Consider the following 17557-nt stretch of genomic DNA (forward strand, 5'->3'; position numbering starts at 1 on the left):
TGTTTAAGGGAAGTTTTCTAGAAATAATCTAGGAAAAGGCTTATTAAGAGTTCATTCCACAAATGAAGACCTAACTTGTATTTGAACCAGTGGAATACTCTAAGATTCTAGAAAATTCAAGTAAGGAGGGTATAATTATAGATTCCTAGAGCTTAGGAAGTGTCTCAATGGAAAAACCATGTTTGCGTTAGTCCCTAAGTTGAATAGCTTAGTGTGTTCAGGTAGGATTGAGACCAAAAAGATTTTAAAATGTTGAATTGAATTGATGGGTGTAGCTTAGTGGTGGATTTGAGTTATTTTTGGTTAGTAGAGGAGGTCTAAGGCCATGCACCAATTATCTAGTGATTACTTTGAAAACCAAACCTAGTGTGACCTTATTAGGTCTATGTCCTTTGCATGTGTTAGGTGCTATAGGAATGGAATTCAGAATCTAGGCTTTGGAGTCTGAAACAAATTCCCAAAGGGCGTCTGAATCTACCCATACAGTAGTTTGATTTCAACCTAAGAGGAATTTAAGTCCAAAAAAATAGAGTAGGAGACCTAAAAGGAATTCTATGATAGTCAACATTTGTACTATATGACGATTAGAGGGTTAAACCAAGAGTTGATTCTTGATCAGTTCAACATAAGGAAGGTGTCCCAATAGAAGCATGGGGTTGGTGAAGCCATTGGTGAAGAGTTATAGTTATTGGCTTGCAATAGGGCTAGTGTCCCTAAAACAAAAAGGTGCAAGATCTTGATTGGAGAAGTACTCACCTTGGACGAGTTCACAAATTACCCTATCACTTTGGATGGCCACAAAAATGATATCCTAAAGGAGTAAGATATTAGGAAGACCACAAGTTTAGTTTGGTAGATTAGGAAGAAGAAAGTTCTTAAACCTCACTTCTAGCTCAACCTCTTTGCATTAGTGAGGGGGAGATAAAGAGGATAGATGGCTACATAGATATGGAAAAAAGAGAAATATAAAGAGGAGGGGAATAAGACAGAGTGAGATACAAGGATAGAGAGATAGAGATAGAGAAGTAGGGAAATATAATTATAAAGGGAGAAGGAGAGAGGGAGAGAAGGAAAGATGCACAGAGATAGAAGGAAACAAAAGAAGGTGTAAGTAGACATGAAGATTAAAGGAAATAAAAAGATAGTGATAAATGAATAGAGATATAAGAAGAGGTTGAATGTGAGATAAAATAGAGAGAGTCAAGGAGATGTAGATAGACATCTAGATGGTGATATAGATTCATAGAGATCATCATGTTAATACTTAGTTTTCTCTAATTCAAAAAATATTGAAGATATAATGTTAGAACTCTCTTATTGATTTTGTATCGGCTTCATACTTAATTTTTCTTCTTTAGGTCATCCTTTTTAAGTTTAAGAGTATGTGCATACATTAATGATTATTAGCAATTGTAAAACTTGATCTTCTTCTTATGTAACAATATTTAAGATTAACCTGAATAATTAAATTTACAAATTTTTACATAGAAAGAATCGTTTATAACCATTGCATTGTACTAAAATGAATCTAATCTACAAATTAATCTAGGACATTTGTGTGGTTGATTATTGGTTGTATGAATAGAACATTGGTGTAGTTGAAGAATTTGACCTTGGATAACACAAGATAACACAAATCTTGTGATCTAGTGATCCCTCCCAAGGTATTTTCCATACCACTAATCCTGACAGAAAACTTAAGACATGAAATATATGGGTAAAATGGTGGGTACGAGCATAGTTATAATATCACTTTGTTTATTAGGTTAATACTATAAAGGGTAGGATTGGTGCAATGTTGATTTGTAGGTAATACCATTATAGATCTTGCATTGTTACTATGCTTATTGGGGTTTGTATTATATTATTAGCTATTTTATCTAATGCTCAGTGTATTTTGAATTTGATTGCTTCAATTTGGAATACACTGGTAGCAGATATTTTTTTGTTAAGGGAAGTGTTAGGTATATTACAATAATGGATTTATTTCCAGGGCATTTGATCCTTTTGTTACTACCTCGGAAACAAGTCAAGATATCAAGCAATGCCTCTTAAATTTTTTGAGATTGATCTTTGCTAATAAAGCTTATTGCCAATCAATATAGTATCAAAAATTCAAACTAATCAGGTATTCAATTAAGCTTGATAAACAAATGACAGAGAAGCAAAACTTTAAACATGAACAAGATCATAAATCCTATGACGATGACATATTGGAAATGATTAACTTATGTTTAAATAGTGTTAAAGTTTATTGTTAATCAATAATCTATCAATGTTCTGAACATATTAGGTATTGAATTTAATGTCATACATGAACATATCTAATTTAATGTCATGCATGCACATATCTAATTTAATGTCATACACAAACATATCTAATTTAATATCATACATGAACAAACATATAATATAAAATGATGACCAATAATGTCATATATGAACAAGCATATCATATATTAACCAATAATGTCATACATCAAATATAGAATGTCATAAACATCAAATGTGTATCGAATATATCCACTGATCCCTATATATATACATGTCTAGATCAACTATATCTTTTCCTTCCCATGAGGGGAAGGAAACAAATATCTTGAGGTCTTTTTTTGTTGTGTGGAGGGAGATGGTGGAGATGATGGGGTCCTCTTGACACACTTGCTTTTCCTCTTGTTGAGGCTCTTCTCTAACTCGAGTTGATACAAAAAAAGTAGATATGAATCAATATTTATTATACATTGAAATCAAATATATGAACACACAAAATTAATTATTCTCTTACCGCCATCAAATAATTGCTCTGTAAGTCCACCTCGAAGGCTCATGGATGATCAAGCATAACAAAACCCTAAAACAATTCAATCAATATAATCACTTATAAATAATATTAGAAATTTTGATACTAACTATTATAAAAAAAAACTAAAATCAAGAAAATTCTTTCATACCTTAGTCAATGGCTATGAGCTAGCCATAGTTGTGGCCACTCCATGATCGACAAACTGTTGGAGATGAGGAGGAGTGTCCAATGTCATGAGCTGCATGTCATACAATACATGTTACATGTAACATGAAACATGAAAAAAATATAATCAAATGAATTAAATTAACATGAAATAAATGTACCTGTACGTAGCTCGTATGATGTTTATGCTCCAAGTTTGTAGTAAAGGTTGACGGTCCTGTAGAGAACTGATGCACATGCATAATTTTTTTGTCAATCCTTAATATAATTACTTAATAAATATATGCATTAATTTAAATAATTAAATCAATACATACATTTGGACTTGTGGACAGGACAAAAAATAAGGTCGGAGGATTGTTGCTAGGCCCACCAACACTCTAACCCTAAATTTTGAACAATGTCAATAGATGCTAATTAATTAATTATTCACTATACATATGAAATGTGATCAAATTAATAAATTATAATTGTAATTTACCTGCGTGTCAATGCCAAATGTCTCATTCAGGAACTGATCAGTGACGAGCCCATCATCTGCACCATCTCTAGCATGAGTGCCAAATGTGCATAAGGATCCACATGAAGTGCACATGTGACTGCGACATATGGAAGGCTCCCCCTCAACTAATGGGCTCATGCAATGGATGAGGGTCTGTGTCAAAGCATTAATGGTGCCTAGAGCACTGGCCTCTACATGTTCCTTCACAACCGAAGGAATAGTCACATGCTCATGGTATGGCTTGACCACAAGTGTCGTAACTATATTAGGGTCACGACGTGCTCATAGCCTCTCAAATGATGATCCCCCACCTCTACCCTAGGAGTCTAATATATCAAAACAATTAGGGATCTCCCCAAGGATAAACTCACAATACAATTTCTTCAAAAAATACATAGGGACCTCATGATTGTTGCAAGGAGGGTCATCAAAAACCATCCACCACCTATCCCAAAAGTTATTTCTAATAACATCGTGTATGCACCAATGGATGGGGAATCGTTTAGTACCCTCTCTAATAGTATCTTGCTCACTAGGTCTTTTAAATAATGCACATATTCTACCTTTTGGTAATTTTTTTTTTTTTAAACTTCTTCATATGACAATTTATTTGCATAAAATCTTTTTTGTTCATCCCTAATAACCCGCCAAATATCTAACTGGCCACTAACTGAGGCTATCTAGGTCTTAATGGATTTGAGGGATGATGCCAATTGAGCCCTCATTGGATTGGTTTGTCTAGATTTTTTCAACCGACCAATGAATCCTTCTAATTTAGTTTTGCCTCTTTCTATTTCATTTATTATATTTTCTTGTGTGCCAGGTGGAGGTCTTGCAATTGGTTCAAGTTGCAAAATTTTTTGTTCTTCTTAGGGAGGGTTTTGGTTTTGAGGTTCTTAAGGGTTTTTAGGTTCTTGTGGATTTTCTAGTTGATTATTGACATTTCCTGATAAAAAATCAATTGAAATCTAAATAAATAAACAAATCTAAATAAAAATTGTAAAAACCCTACAAAATGATATTAAAAACCTACAAAACAATATGAAAAATATATTAAACAATGCAAAATGAAGTTTAGATCACATATAGCATGGGCATGGGTGTCCTTGTGATCTTGAATTTCACCAGCGAGGAGGCATATTGGCAAGGCGAGTGGTGAAAAGTTTCCTTTTATTCAACTCATGTACGTGTTGCTGTTGGAAGAAGCTAAAAAAATGAGACAAAATAAATGGGCTATAGGTATGCAGCCCATTTAATAATTTCACTTTTTAAAATAATGTACACGCTATAGCACATATGCACTATTCAAAAAAAGGAAAAAGAAAAAAAGAGAGTTGTCACCACAACTCAGTGCATATACCCACCTATATTACATATTTTGGAGATAGGAGAGAAGTTACTACATGACTTAGTACTTCATAACATTCTAGATCCTATAGCGATAGCCACATTAACAACAACCATATAGATACTTGGGATCCTCATAAGGAGACTCCACTACATGCATGGTTACATCGTTGGCTTCCATTGTTGGGACAATGTATGGAGCCTTTATATCCAACCATTTCTTATGTGTTGGGGAATACAATTCAAGCCTATAATGCAAGTGAGGTATCTGCATATGCAATTTTATCACCTTCAAAAACTATATTGACCCTACTAACTGGGTACAACTAATTATTCATTTTATTGTACCTATTCTAATGGAATTTCTACAAGAATTTCTAATCAACCTACTGAATCAACAACTAGATCATGTATGTAGCTAGATCAATTTTGTTGTTGTGAGATTATACGTAATAAGCACATTAAAAAGATCTTTGTGAATATATAAAGAGATATATTCTTGGAAAGAAATATTAAGACATACATGTTTAGAAGGAAAAGGAAAGAACATTTATATATGTACCTCTTCTCTCCCTTGAAGAAAATTGTAGAGCAAGGGCACATAGATCACAAGGCATGACACAACAATGAAATCATAGAGAAATGGCATGACTCGACATTGAAATCATAGAGAAAGGACACAAAATAAAACTGCAGATCAAGGGCATGACAAAAAAGGGTAGAGATCATGAGGGCACAACAATGAAATTCACCAATTACAAGAGCATGACAATGGTCATAGGTCTCCACCCTTGTTCGGAGTTGTCCACCTCTTTCATGGACAGCTCTCGACAATCAAAAAAATGGGGAATGACTTATGTCAATTTTTTTAATTCTTGTGAGTGCATCACAATTTTGACACCAACATAAGTATTGTGATGATGTCGAGGACAATTGCAAAAAACATGAAAATCACCACAAATTGCTCCATCATCACAAATTATCATCACAATTTGACCCCAAATTTTGTTGTGTGGAAATTATTAACCCATCAAAGTGTCCCTAGATATGACAAACCTAGAAGTAGGGCACCTGTGGTAGAACCATGAAGGACAGAAAATATGACTTGCCACATTTTAAAAAATAGGGCATCATCAATGGAGATGACCCACTGTGTCGATAGGAGGTCAAAAATACCAAAGATCGTCCCTTCATAAAGAAACACCTCTTAGAAGAAAGAATCTTGTGGGTCAAAAAATCCCCTAAAAGAGAGAAGCATGGTCCCTAACTCTATGGAAACCTTTCCCATACCATGGAAGAACCAAGGAGGCACAAGTTTCAAAAACACCCTCCATTCATCTATATGTAGTGTCAGGAAGTGGCTTGCAATGGCGGCAGAGGATCCTAAGTGGTCCTGAGGTTAACCCATTGTAGGTTGTTTAATAAGTGGAAATATTATACTAAATTGGGATTAAAATGAACCTAATAAGAATCTTTGTATGTTCCCACCCAGGCCTCGAGTGCTAGTACAAACTAGGATGGGAGTAGAGAGAATGCTTGGTTTTGACCTTCCATTCCATAGTATGCCTTGTCAGTATGAGAGGATACTAGTGGCCATAATGGGATCACTAGAGACCTGGGAGTTTTAAGGGACTACTTAGGGAAATCTGAGCATGATTCATGTGATGACACTTGCCCGCTTACATAGTAGGTTTCCTACATCTCTATGTGCCTCTGGGTCTAGATGTCGATCTATGTTTCAACACTTAAGTTAGTATATTTTTAGGATTTCCTAGACTTAGAGAGTACTTGTGTTACGTTGTTTGATATCCTATTTGTGAGTTGAGACTATCTCCTTAGTGTAGTGGGAATGGGCCATTTAGGCTACATGTAGTTAGGTGGTAGTATTTTTTACACTTACCATTGAGATCCGTCCATAGTCATTATGGTTGGAGCTTCTTGGGATGCTTGTTTATCATGTTTAGATAATATTTTTATTAATGTATTTCCTTATATTGATGATTAGCATGTGATAGATGATGTTATCTACTTTGTAGGATCATCTTATGCTTTATTCTAGCATGTTAGATTTCTTTATGCGTATGCTGTAACATGTTTTAGTAGTGATGTCCCTATTACAATAATACTAATGATCTGATTAGTGGCTTGGGATGTTAAGCATGGGGGATGGCTAGGGCCAATGATGGTCTTATGATGCTATTGACGGTTGGGAGGAACCGCACACTTAGTTGTGTTTTATGATGGATAGTTGTATGAATGTATCATGTATGTTATTAGTTTAATTTATTTTATTGTACTTTGTATCATGGAACCAAGGAGGATGATGTATTTCTATATCTACATATGTACATTCTTTTAGCCTTTCATACCCTATGACATGTATAGTGGATGATTGAGCATTCTAAATTTCATTTTCCAAGAGGCATTTAGAACAAATGTATATTATGGACTTTGGACTTTCTAGTTATTCTTTCATGTGGATGTGGTAGTTGTTAGACTTGGTATTAATTAATTTAAATGTGACTCAACATCTTGGAGTCCTTAAGGAATGTAACCTATTATGTATGCTTATAGTTGATTGTATGTTATTGCTTTTGCTACTATGTGTTTGATGTGTATGATTATCTTTCTTGTTTTAAAAAAATAATGTTTAGAAAATTTAGTAAAACTTTAGGTTAATTCTTTTGGATCCCTTCACAGGGCATTACATTTGGTATCAAAGCCCAAGTTTCTACATTGGGAGCTCTAGGTATATTGGAACGCCACTAGTTGTTAACTAGTTGAACAAGAACAAAAACTGTAAACTATTATGTACATCTTTTTCAAACTAAAACTTGAACTAGTTGAACTCAAATAGTACTTAAACTTTTAGTTGTATATTTTTCATACTTCAACACTTAGACTTCAAAACTAAAATTATACTTAAACCTAAATATAGGAAAAAGTGAAAATGGAAACTTGTTCTATTTGCAAAACATGTATCTTTTATCTATACTTTAAGGTAGTATGCCTTTGAATGTCTTTGCAAGCATTATGTTGTTCTTGTATAGAGTTCTTAGGGGATCTATTTCAGTATTTGTTATAAGAATGAATGTTGGATCAATATGGATTTTGGTTTACTAATAAACCAAAATCATACTAATCTAAGTGATAGAAAGTAGTATGTTTTATGGTTATTATAGCATCTGGTTATCTCAAATATTATTGTTGTGGTATTCCCAGTACAGTCATATCCTCCTACAAGGAGGAAAGGGTTCAATGGTACCCACTCAAGTGAGTTCTTTAATTTTACCATTCTTGTAGGCTTCCAGGAGTAAGCCTAAGTCTAGGGGGGGTGGATGTAATGTCTGCCCCTGCTTTTCATTCCTTTTATAATTTTTGAACTCTTTTAGGCTAGTTTTACACTTGATGTCTAGTAGTATTGTTTTGAGTTTATCATATATTGTTTTGCATTCGTTTTATTAAATGATGACATTAATTGGTACTCTATATTTCATGTATGAATGATGATTATTTGGAAATTTTAGTTATTGATGATGATTATTTAGATGGATTTTTATATGTTTTCTTGTGGATACATACCCCCATATTGCATGTGTATGGTGTGTGTTTTTTTTTCTTTATGTATGGCATTTTTGATGTAGTTAAGGAAGGGAGTCATAGTCACCTACTAGTTGGGATTGACATGATGCACCACTTCCTACCATTGCCTATTTAGTTTAGAATATGTGTTTGTACATGCATAAATTTTATGCAGGTTGCAGGCACCAGGTATCCACTTTCCTGAATTGCTAGGATGAGCGCATCCTATCACATTATCTCAATGGTAAGAGAGGGGAGATAAATTCTTGAGTCCAAATCTTAAACCTTTAAGCCATTTGTCCTAATTGAAAATTAGGACAAGTATCTGAGTCAAGTACCCTTCGAATGCATCGAATGACATGAATTAGTGATTATAACCCTTTAGTTTGATTTTGTATGTGATTTCCTATGATGGGTTTTCATATTTTACTTTATGAGTCTTTGGTGTATTTTCTATTAATTAAGTCTAATTAAAAGATTAAATTAATGATTTAATTTAATGAAAAATTATTATGATATTTTAATATTTAATTATATTTAATTAATTGAGAAATTAATTAAACAAAAATAATTAAATTTTAAGGGTAAAAGTTATAAGAATAATTTTAGAACATGATAATATTTATTTAATTTAATAATAATATACTTAGAGTTTATTTTTGAATTAATGCTAATTATTATTATTATTTAAATTTATAAATATTTTATCTATTACATTTCAAAAATAAATTAAAAGGAGTGGCAAGAAATTAATTTATTAAAAGTTGTTAAGTTCGCATGATGCATGCATGAGATTAAAATATAAGAAATTGATTAAAGGATAAAATAAGTGAGTTTAATAAAGATATTATAATTGCATAAAGGGTGGATGAGTTGAAAGCTAATAATTTAATTAAGTAGAAGTCAAATGGAAAATTAAATAAAGTTATTTAATAATTCATTTGATGTGCATGAAAAAGATAAAAAGAAATATTAATAAAAGTTAATATAGATTTCAAGTCTTGTGAGCAAGGAGTCCTCTGGGGTGAACACACAATTGGTGCCCTGATTTGAGAAGAGAACTCCTTATCACCAATTGCAGGGTTAGTTTCGAGGGAGAAAAATTTGGACACGAATTTTGGAAGAAAATTTGGTAAGCAAATTTTGGAAGAGAACTTTTGGAAAAATTTCAAAGAGAAGTTTTTGGATAGAAGTGAATTCTCTCACAATCTTTGAGTGGTTGTGTATTAGCATCAGGTTTAGGAAGGGTCTTCTATTTTGAACACTAAATGAATTATGTAATTCAATATACTCTATCTACTTTGTGCTTGTAGAAATTTTGTTCCTCAAATTTCGTTGTATGAACCTTTCTACCCTTTATTCTAAAGTTGTTTCTATTCACATCCATCTATAGATCCAAATTGAATAAATATTAGAAAAACTCATCCATTAATTTTTCAAGTAGATATTAAAATCAGGGAGGGTTTGAGTTTTTTTTTTAAAAGAAAATTTTAATTTACAAATTCGAATGGTTAATCGAATTTCTCCTGTTAGGCTAGGGTTGCAAATGTTTTTTGAAAAAATAATCTAAAAGAATAAGAAGGGGCTATCGTTTTATAGAATTTATATAAAATCTTTTTTAAAAATGTAAAAAGGAGAGGGCTATTCTCTTCTTTAACAATTTATTATTTTTTAAATTTTTTTGTAAAATAAAATTTAATTGGGAAAAGTAATTCTTTTGAAAAAAGAATGTTTTTTAAAAATATAGAAAAAATATATATAATATTATAATGGGGAGGGTGGGACATGCCCACACCCCCGTCTCTTGAAGCTGTCGGCAGCTAACTGATACGTAGGTACTTGCGACAGCAGGCTTGTGTCAATAGAGGTCACATGACTTGCCTAAAAAGCCACATGGGCTTTAAAAGTAAAGACCATCATTTTTAATTTTTTTAATTTTGTGAAAAAATAAAATTTATATGTTATTAAACTTTTTAATATTAGTTTTTGTAAATATAAATATAATTTATTATTATTTTTTTAAATTATTTGATTTTAATAAACTTAATAAAGGTTTTGTTAATTTCAATGTTAAGTTATTAATATATATTTAATTTAATTAAATTGTTATCATTATTTTTATAATTGTATTAATAAAATAATAGTCATTCTATTAGTAATTTAAAAATAAGTTATTAATGATAATTAATTAAAAGTTTTAGTTGATTATTATCAAAATACTTTTGGGGAAACAAATTGATCATTGAAAATTTAATATTATTTAATTAGAGTACTTAAATAAATTATTATTAAAATAAATTAGAATTGTAAATTTGGAATCAATATGAATGTTTTATATAAGTAATAATTAATTCAATTAAATGTAATTTAATTAGGATTAATTAGTAATGGAAGTTGTGTAATTAAGTTTTGAATATATTTAATTAGTATGATACTAATTTCTAATGAAATCATAGATTATTTTATTTAAAAGTCAACAAGTATTATTTAATATCTTAAATAAATAAATTATTCTTGGAATATTTTAGGAAATTGGCTTAAAATCACAATAGGGATAATTGTGTAATTACTTAAATATAAGAATGAATTAATTTTTATGGGAAACTCAAAATTTCTTTTCCCTGAAATACTTTGAAACAAAAATTGAAACCCTACATTTAACCTAACCATGTGATTTAAATCATACAAAAACTTTGATACCTACACTCTGTTATCTGTATAATGTCTATGCCTAGGGAGTTTTTAGGTTGATTAGATATTGATCAGTTTAGGTTGTTACCAGAGGCTCTGGGGTTGTGTGATTATGATGTTATGATGTTTTGATCTCGATGTTTTTTAAAACCCAAGCATGGTAATGCGATGGCATGCTCTATGATCTGTGTGGATTATTGATTTTGATTGTTTTCTGGTTTCCTTGTGTGAAGCTAAGGTGTATGTTTATGAAATACTTGACTTAACCATTTTTGAATCATCGATCAGTTATATTTGATTTTCTTTTCAGTCGCTTTGAGAGAACTGAGGTGTTTTGAATGATTTGTTCTTTATGATGTTATGTTGTGACATGTTTGACTTGATCATTTTGGAGTCTTTGACCAGTATTATTTTGGGATACTTTTTTGTTTCTCTTTGAGAACTGATGGATATTCTGATTTATCATCTAATTCTTTCCAATTGCTCATAGAAAACTGATGTGAATATTGTGCATTATCTTTTGATTTTTTTCAGTCACTTGTATAGGGCTAAGGTGATTTTTTTAATATGATTATTGATTTAAGCTTTTATTGAGCCTAGGGTAGGTTATCTCTATGTAGTGTTGGGAAGTGGCTTGCAATGGGGGTTGGGGACCCTAAGTGGTCCTAGGGGTAACCCATTGTAATTTGTTTAAAAAGTGAAAATATTACACTAAATGGGGATTAAAATGAACCTAATAAGAGTCTTTGTATGTTATTGCCCATCCCTCAAGTGTTAGTATAGACTAGGATGGGAGTAGAGAGAATGCTTGGTTGCAACCTTGCATTTTGTAGTATGCCTTGTCAGTACGAGAGGATACTAGTGGCTACACTGGGATCATTAGGGACTCAGTAGTCTTAAGGGGTTGCTCTCATAACTCGAAGCGTGATTCATGTGATGACACTTACTCGCTTATATAGTAGGTTTCCTACATGTTTGTGTCCCTCTGGGTCTAGATGTTGATCTATCTTGGAACCCTTCAGTTAGTATACTTTTCAAAAAAATTTGACTTAGAGAATACTTGTGTTATGTGATCTAATATCCTATTTGGGACATGAGACTATCTCATCAGCGTAGTTGGAGTGGGCCATTTAGGTTCTGCACAATTGAGTGGTAGTGCTTTTTACTCCTACCATTGAGATCCATCTGTAGTCACTGTCACTGGAGATTCTTGGGATGCTTGTTTATAATGTTTAGATGATGTTATTTATTGATGCATTTCCTTATATTGATGATTAGCATGTGATAGATGATGTTATCTACTTTGCAGGATCATTTTATGCTTTATTCTAGCATGTTAGATTTCTTTATGCATATGTTGTAGCATGTTTTAGTAGTGACATCCCTATTATGATAGTACTAATGATCTAATCATTGGCTTGGGATGTTACATGCAGGGGATGGCTAGCATCCATGATGGTCTTATGATGCTATTGACAATTGGGAGGAACTTCACACTTAGTTGTATTTTATGATGGATAGTTGTATGGATGTATCATGTATGTTATTAGTTTCATTTATTTTATCGTACATTGTATCATCGATCTGAGGAGGATGATATATTTCTATTTCTGCATATGTATATTCTTTTAGGATTTCATACCCTATGAAATGTGTAGTGGATGATTGAGCATTTGGAATTTCATTTGCCAAGAGGCATTTAGAACAAATGTATATTATGGAATTTGGACATTCTAGATATTCTTTCATGTGGATGTGGTAGTTAGACTTAGTATTTGATCTTTAAGGAATGTAACCTATTATGTATGCTTATAGTTGATTGTATATTATTGCTTCTACTACTACGTGTTTGATGTGTATGATTATCTTTCTTTTTTAAAAAAAAAATGGTTTAGCAAATTTAGTAAAACTTTAGGTTAATTCTTTTGGATCCCTTTTTGGGGCGTTACATCTGATATCAAAGCCCAAGTTTCTACATTGGGAGCTCTGGGTATATTGGAATGCCACTAGTTGTTAACTAGTTGAACAAGAAAAAAAAATTTAAACTATTATGTACATCTTTTTCAAACTAAAACTTGAAATAGTTGAACTCAAATAGAACTTAAACTTTTAGTTGTATATTTTTCATACTTTAACACCTACACTTCAAAACTGAAATTATACTTAAACTTAAATATATTAAAAATTGAAAATGAAAACTTATTCTATTTGCAAAACATGTATCTTTTATCTATGCTTTAAGGTAGTATGCCTTTGAATGTCTTTGTGAGCATTATGTTTTTCTTGTTTAGAGTGTTTAGGGGGTCTATTTTAGTATTTGTTAAAACAATAAATGTTGGATCAATATGGTTTTAGGTTTACTAATAAACCATAATCATATTGCTCTAAGCGATAGAAAGTAGTATGTTTTATGGTTATTATAGCACCTGGTTATCTCAGATATTATTGTTGTGGTATTTTAACTATAGTCATATCCTCCTACAGGGGGGGAAAGGGTTCAATGGGACCTGTTGAAGTGAGTTCTTTACTTTTACCATTCTTTTAGGCTTCCAGGAGTAAGCCTAAGTTTGGGGGGGTGGATGTAATGCCTGCCCCTAGTTCGCATTCCTATTATCATTGACAAACTCTTTTAGGCCTATTTTATACTTGATGTCTAGTAGTATTGTTTTGAGTTTATCATATCTTGTTTTACATTCAGCTTATTATATGATAAGATTACTTGGTACTCTATATTTCATTTATGCATGATGATTATTCAGTGATTTTAGTTAATGATGATGATTATTTAAATGGATTATTATGCATTTTCTGATGGATATATACCCCATATTTCATGTGTATGGTGTGTGTGTGTTTGTTTTCTTTATGTATGGCACTTCTAATGTGGTTAAGGAAGGGAGTCATAGTCCCCTGCTAGTAGTGATCTACATGATGCACAAATTCTTGCCATTACCTGTTTAGTTTAAAAAAAATTGTTTGTACATGCATGAATTTTGTCTATGTTGTAGGTACCAGGTATTGACTTCCCTGAATTGCTAAGATGAGCGTACCCTATTGCATTATCTCAATGGTAAGAGAGGGGAGATAAATTCTTGAGTCCAAATCCTAAACCTTTAAGCCATTTGTCCTAATCAAAAATTAGGAGAAGTATCTGAGTCAAGTACCCTCTGAATGCATCAAAGGACATTAATTCATGATTATAACTCTTTAGTTTGATTTTGTATGTATTTTGCTATCATGGGTATTCGTATTTTACTTTATGAGTCTTTGGTCTGTCTTCTATTAATTAAGTGTAATTAAAAGATTAAATAAATGATTTAATTTAATAGAAAATTATTATGATATTTTAATATTTAATTATATTTTATTAATTGAGAAATTAATTAAACAAAAAGAATTAAATTAGAAGGGTAAAAGTTATAAGAATAATTTTATAACGTGATAATATTTATTTAATTTAATAATAATATATTTAGAGTTCATTTTTGGATTAATGCTAAATATTATTATTATTTAAGTTAATAAATATTTTATCATTTAGGTTTCAAAAATAAATTAAAAAGAGTGAAAAGAAATTAATTTATTAAAAAAATTTAAGTTCGCATGATGCGTGCATGAGATTAAAATATAAGAAATTGATTAAAAGATAAAACAAGTGAGTTTAATAAAGATATTCTAACTGCATAAAGGGCACATGAGTTGAAAGTTCGTAAATTAATTAAATATAAGTGAAGTGGAAAATTAAATAAAGTTATTTAATAATTCATTTGATGTGCATGAAAAAGACAAAAAGAGAGATTAATAAGTCAAAACATTACACTAAATGGGAATTAAAATGTACCTAATAAGAGTTTTTGTATGTTCTTGCCCATGCCTTTAGTGCTAGTACAAACTAGGATGGGAGTAGAGAGAACACTTGGTTGTGACCTTGCATTTCGTAGTATGCCTTGTCAGTACAAGAGGATACTAGTGGTCATAGTGGGATCACAATTGACCTCGGAATCCTAAGGGACTACTCGGGTAACTCTGAGCATGAATCATGTGATGACACTTGATCACTTACATAGTAGGTTTCCTACGGGTCTGTGTGCCTCTGGGTCTAGATGTCAATCTATGTTGGAACCCTTGAGTTAGTATGCTTTTAGGATTTCCTAGACTTAGAGAGTACTTGTGTTATATGGTTTGATATCCTATTGGGGAGTTGAGACTATCTCCTCAAGGTGGTGGGAGTGGACCATTAGGTTCCATGTAGTCAAGTGGTAGTGCTTTTTACTCTTACCATTGAGATCTGTCCATAGTCACCATGGCTAGAGCTTCTTGGGATGCTTTTTTATCATGTTTAGATGATGTTATTTACTAAAAAAATTTCTTATATTCATAATTAGCATGTGATAGATGATGTTATCTACTTTGTAGGGTCATCTTACGCATTATTCCAGCATGTTAGAATTTTTTATGCGTATGTTGTGGCATGTTTTAGTAGTGACGTCCCTATTATGATAGTAATGATGATCTGATCGGTGGCTTGGGATGTTATGCATGGGGGATGGCTAGGGACCACGATGGTCCTATGATGCTATTGATGGTTGGAAGGAACTGCGCACTTAGTTAGTTGTATTTTATGAGTGATAGTTGTATGGATGTATCATGTATGTTATTAGTTTTATTTATTTTATTGTACTTTGTATCATGGATATGAGGAGGATGATGTATTTCTATTTCTACATATGTATATTCTTTTAGCCTTTCATACCCTATGACATGTACAATAGATGATTGAGCATTCCGAATTTCATTTGCCAAGAGGCATTCAGAACAAATGTATATTATGGACTTTGGATGTTCTAGATATTCTTTCATGTGGATGTGGTAGTTGTTAGACTTAGTATTAATTAAATTTAAATGTGACTCAACATCTTGGTATCCTTAAGGAATGTAACCTGTTACATATGCTTATAGTTGATTGTATGTTATTGCTTCCACTACTATGTGTTTGATGTGTATGATTATCTTTCGTGCTTATAAAAAAAAAAAGGTTTAGCAAATTTAGTAAAACTTTAGGTTAATTCTTTTGGATCCCTTCGTGGGGCATTATATCTGGTATCAGAGCCTGAGTTTCTACATTGGGAGCTCTGAGTATATTGGAATGCCTAGTTTTTAACTAGTTGAACAAGAATGAAAAATTTAAACTGTTATGTACATCTTTTTCAAACTAAAACTAGAACTAGTTGAACTCAAATAGAACTTAAACTTTTAGTTGTATATTTTTCATACTTCAACACTTAGACTTCAAAACTAAAATTTTACTTAAACATAAATATAGGCAAAACTTAAAATGGAAACTTATTTTGTTTGCAAAACATGTATCTTTTATCTATGCTTTAATGTAGTATGCCTTTGAATGTCTTTGCAGGCATTATGTTGTTCTTTTTTAGACTGTTTAGGGGATCTAGTTCATTATTAGTTAAAAGAATGAATGTTGGATCAATATGGTTTGTAGTTTACTAATAAACGAGAATCATATTGCTCCAAGTGACAAAAAGTAGTATGTTTTATGGTTATTATAGCACCTGATTATCTCAGATATTATTGTTGTGGTATTCCCAGTAAGGTCATATCCTCCTATAGGGGGGGAAAGGGTTCAATTGGACACGCTCAAGTGAGTTCTTTACTTTTACCATTCTTGTAGGCTTATAGGAGTAAGCCTAAGTTTGGGGGTGTGGATGTAATGCCTACCCCTGTTTCGCATTCCTATTATCATTTCAAACTCTTTTAGGCCAGTTTTGTACTTGATGTCTAGTAGTATTGTTTTGAGTTTATCGTATATTGTTTTACATTCAGCTTATTGTATGATGAGACTATTTGGTACTCTATATTTAATGTATGCATGATGATTATTCGGTGATTTCATTTTTTGATGATGATTAGTTAGATGGATTATTATGTGTTTTCGAATCAATACTTACCCCATATTGCATGTGTATGGTGTGCGTGTTTGTTTTCCTTATGTATGGCATTTCTGATGTGGTTAAAGAATGGAGCCATAGTCACCTGATAGTTAGAATCTACATGATGCACCACTTCCTACCATTGCATATTTAGTTTAGAATATTGTGTTTGTATATGCATGGATTTTATGTAGGTTGCAGGTACCAGGGTCTGACTTCGCTAAATTTCCTAGATGAGCGTACCATATCACATTATCTCAATGGTAAGAGAGGGGAGCTAAATTATTGAGCCCAAGTCCTAAACCTTTAAGCCATTTGTCCTAATTGAAAATTTGGACAAGTATTTGAGTCATGTACCCTCTGAATGCCTCAAATGATGTTAATTTTTTATTATAACCCTTTAGTTTGATTTTGTATGTATTTTTTCTATGATGGGTTTTTGTATTTTACTTTATGAGTCTTTGGTGTGTTTTCTATTAATTAAGTCTAATTAAAAGATTAAATTAATGATTTAATTTG

This window comes from Cupressus sempervirens, chromosome 9, assembly GCF_028749045.1.
Source record: "Cupressus sempervirens isolate cs-2001-9-10 chromosome 9, ASM2874904v1, whole genome shotgun sequence".
Lineage (NCBI taxonomy): Eukaryota > Viridiplantae > Streptophyta > Pinopsida > Cupressales > Cupressaceae > Cupressus > Cupressus sempervirens.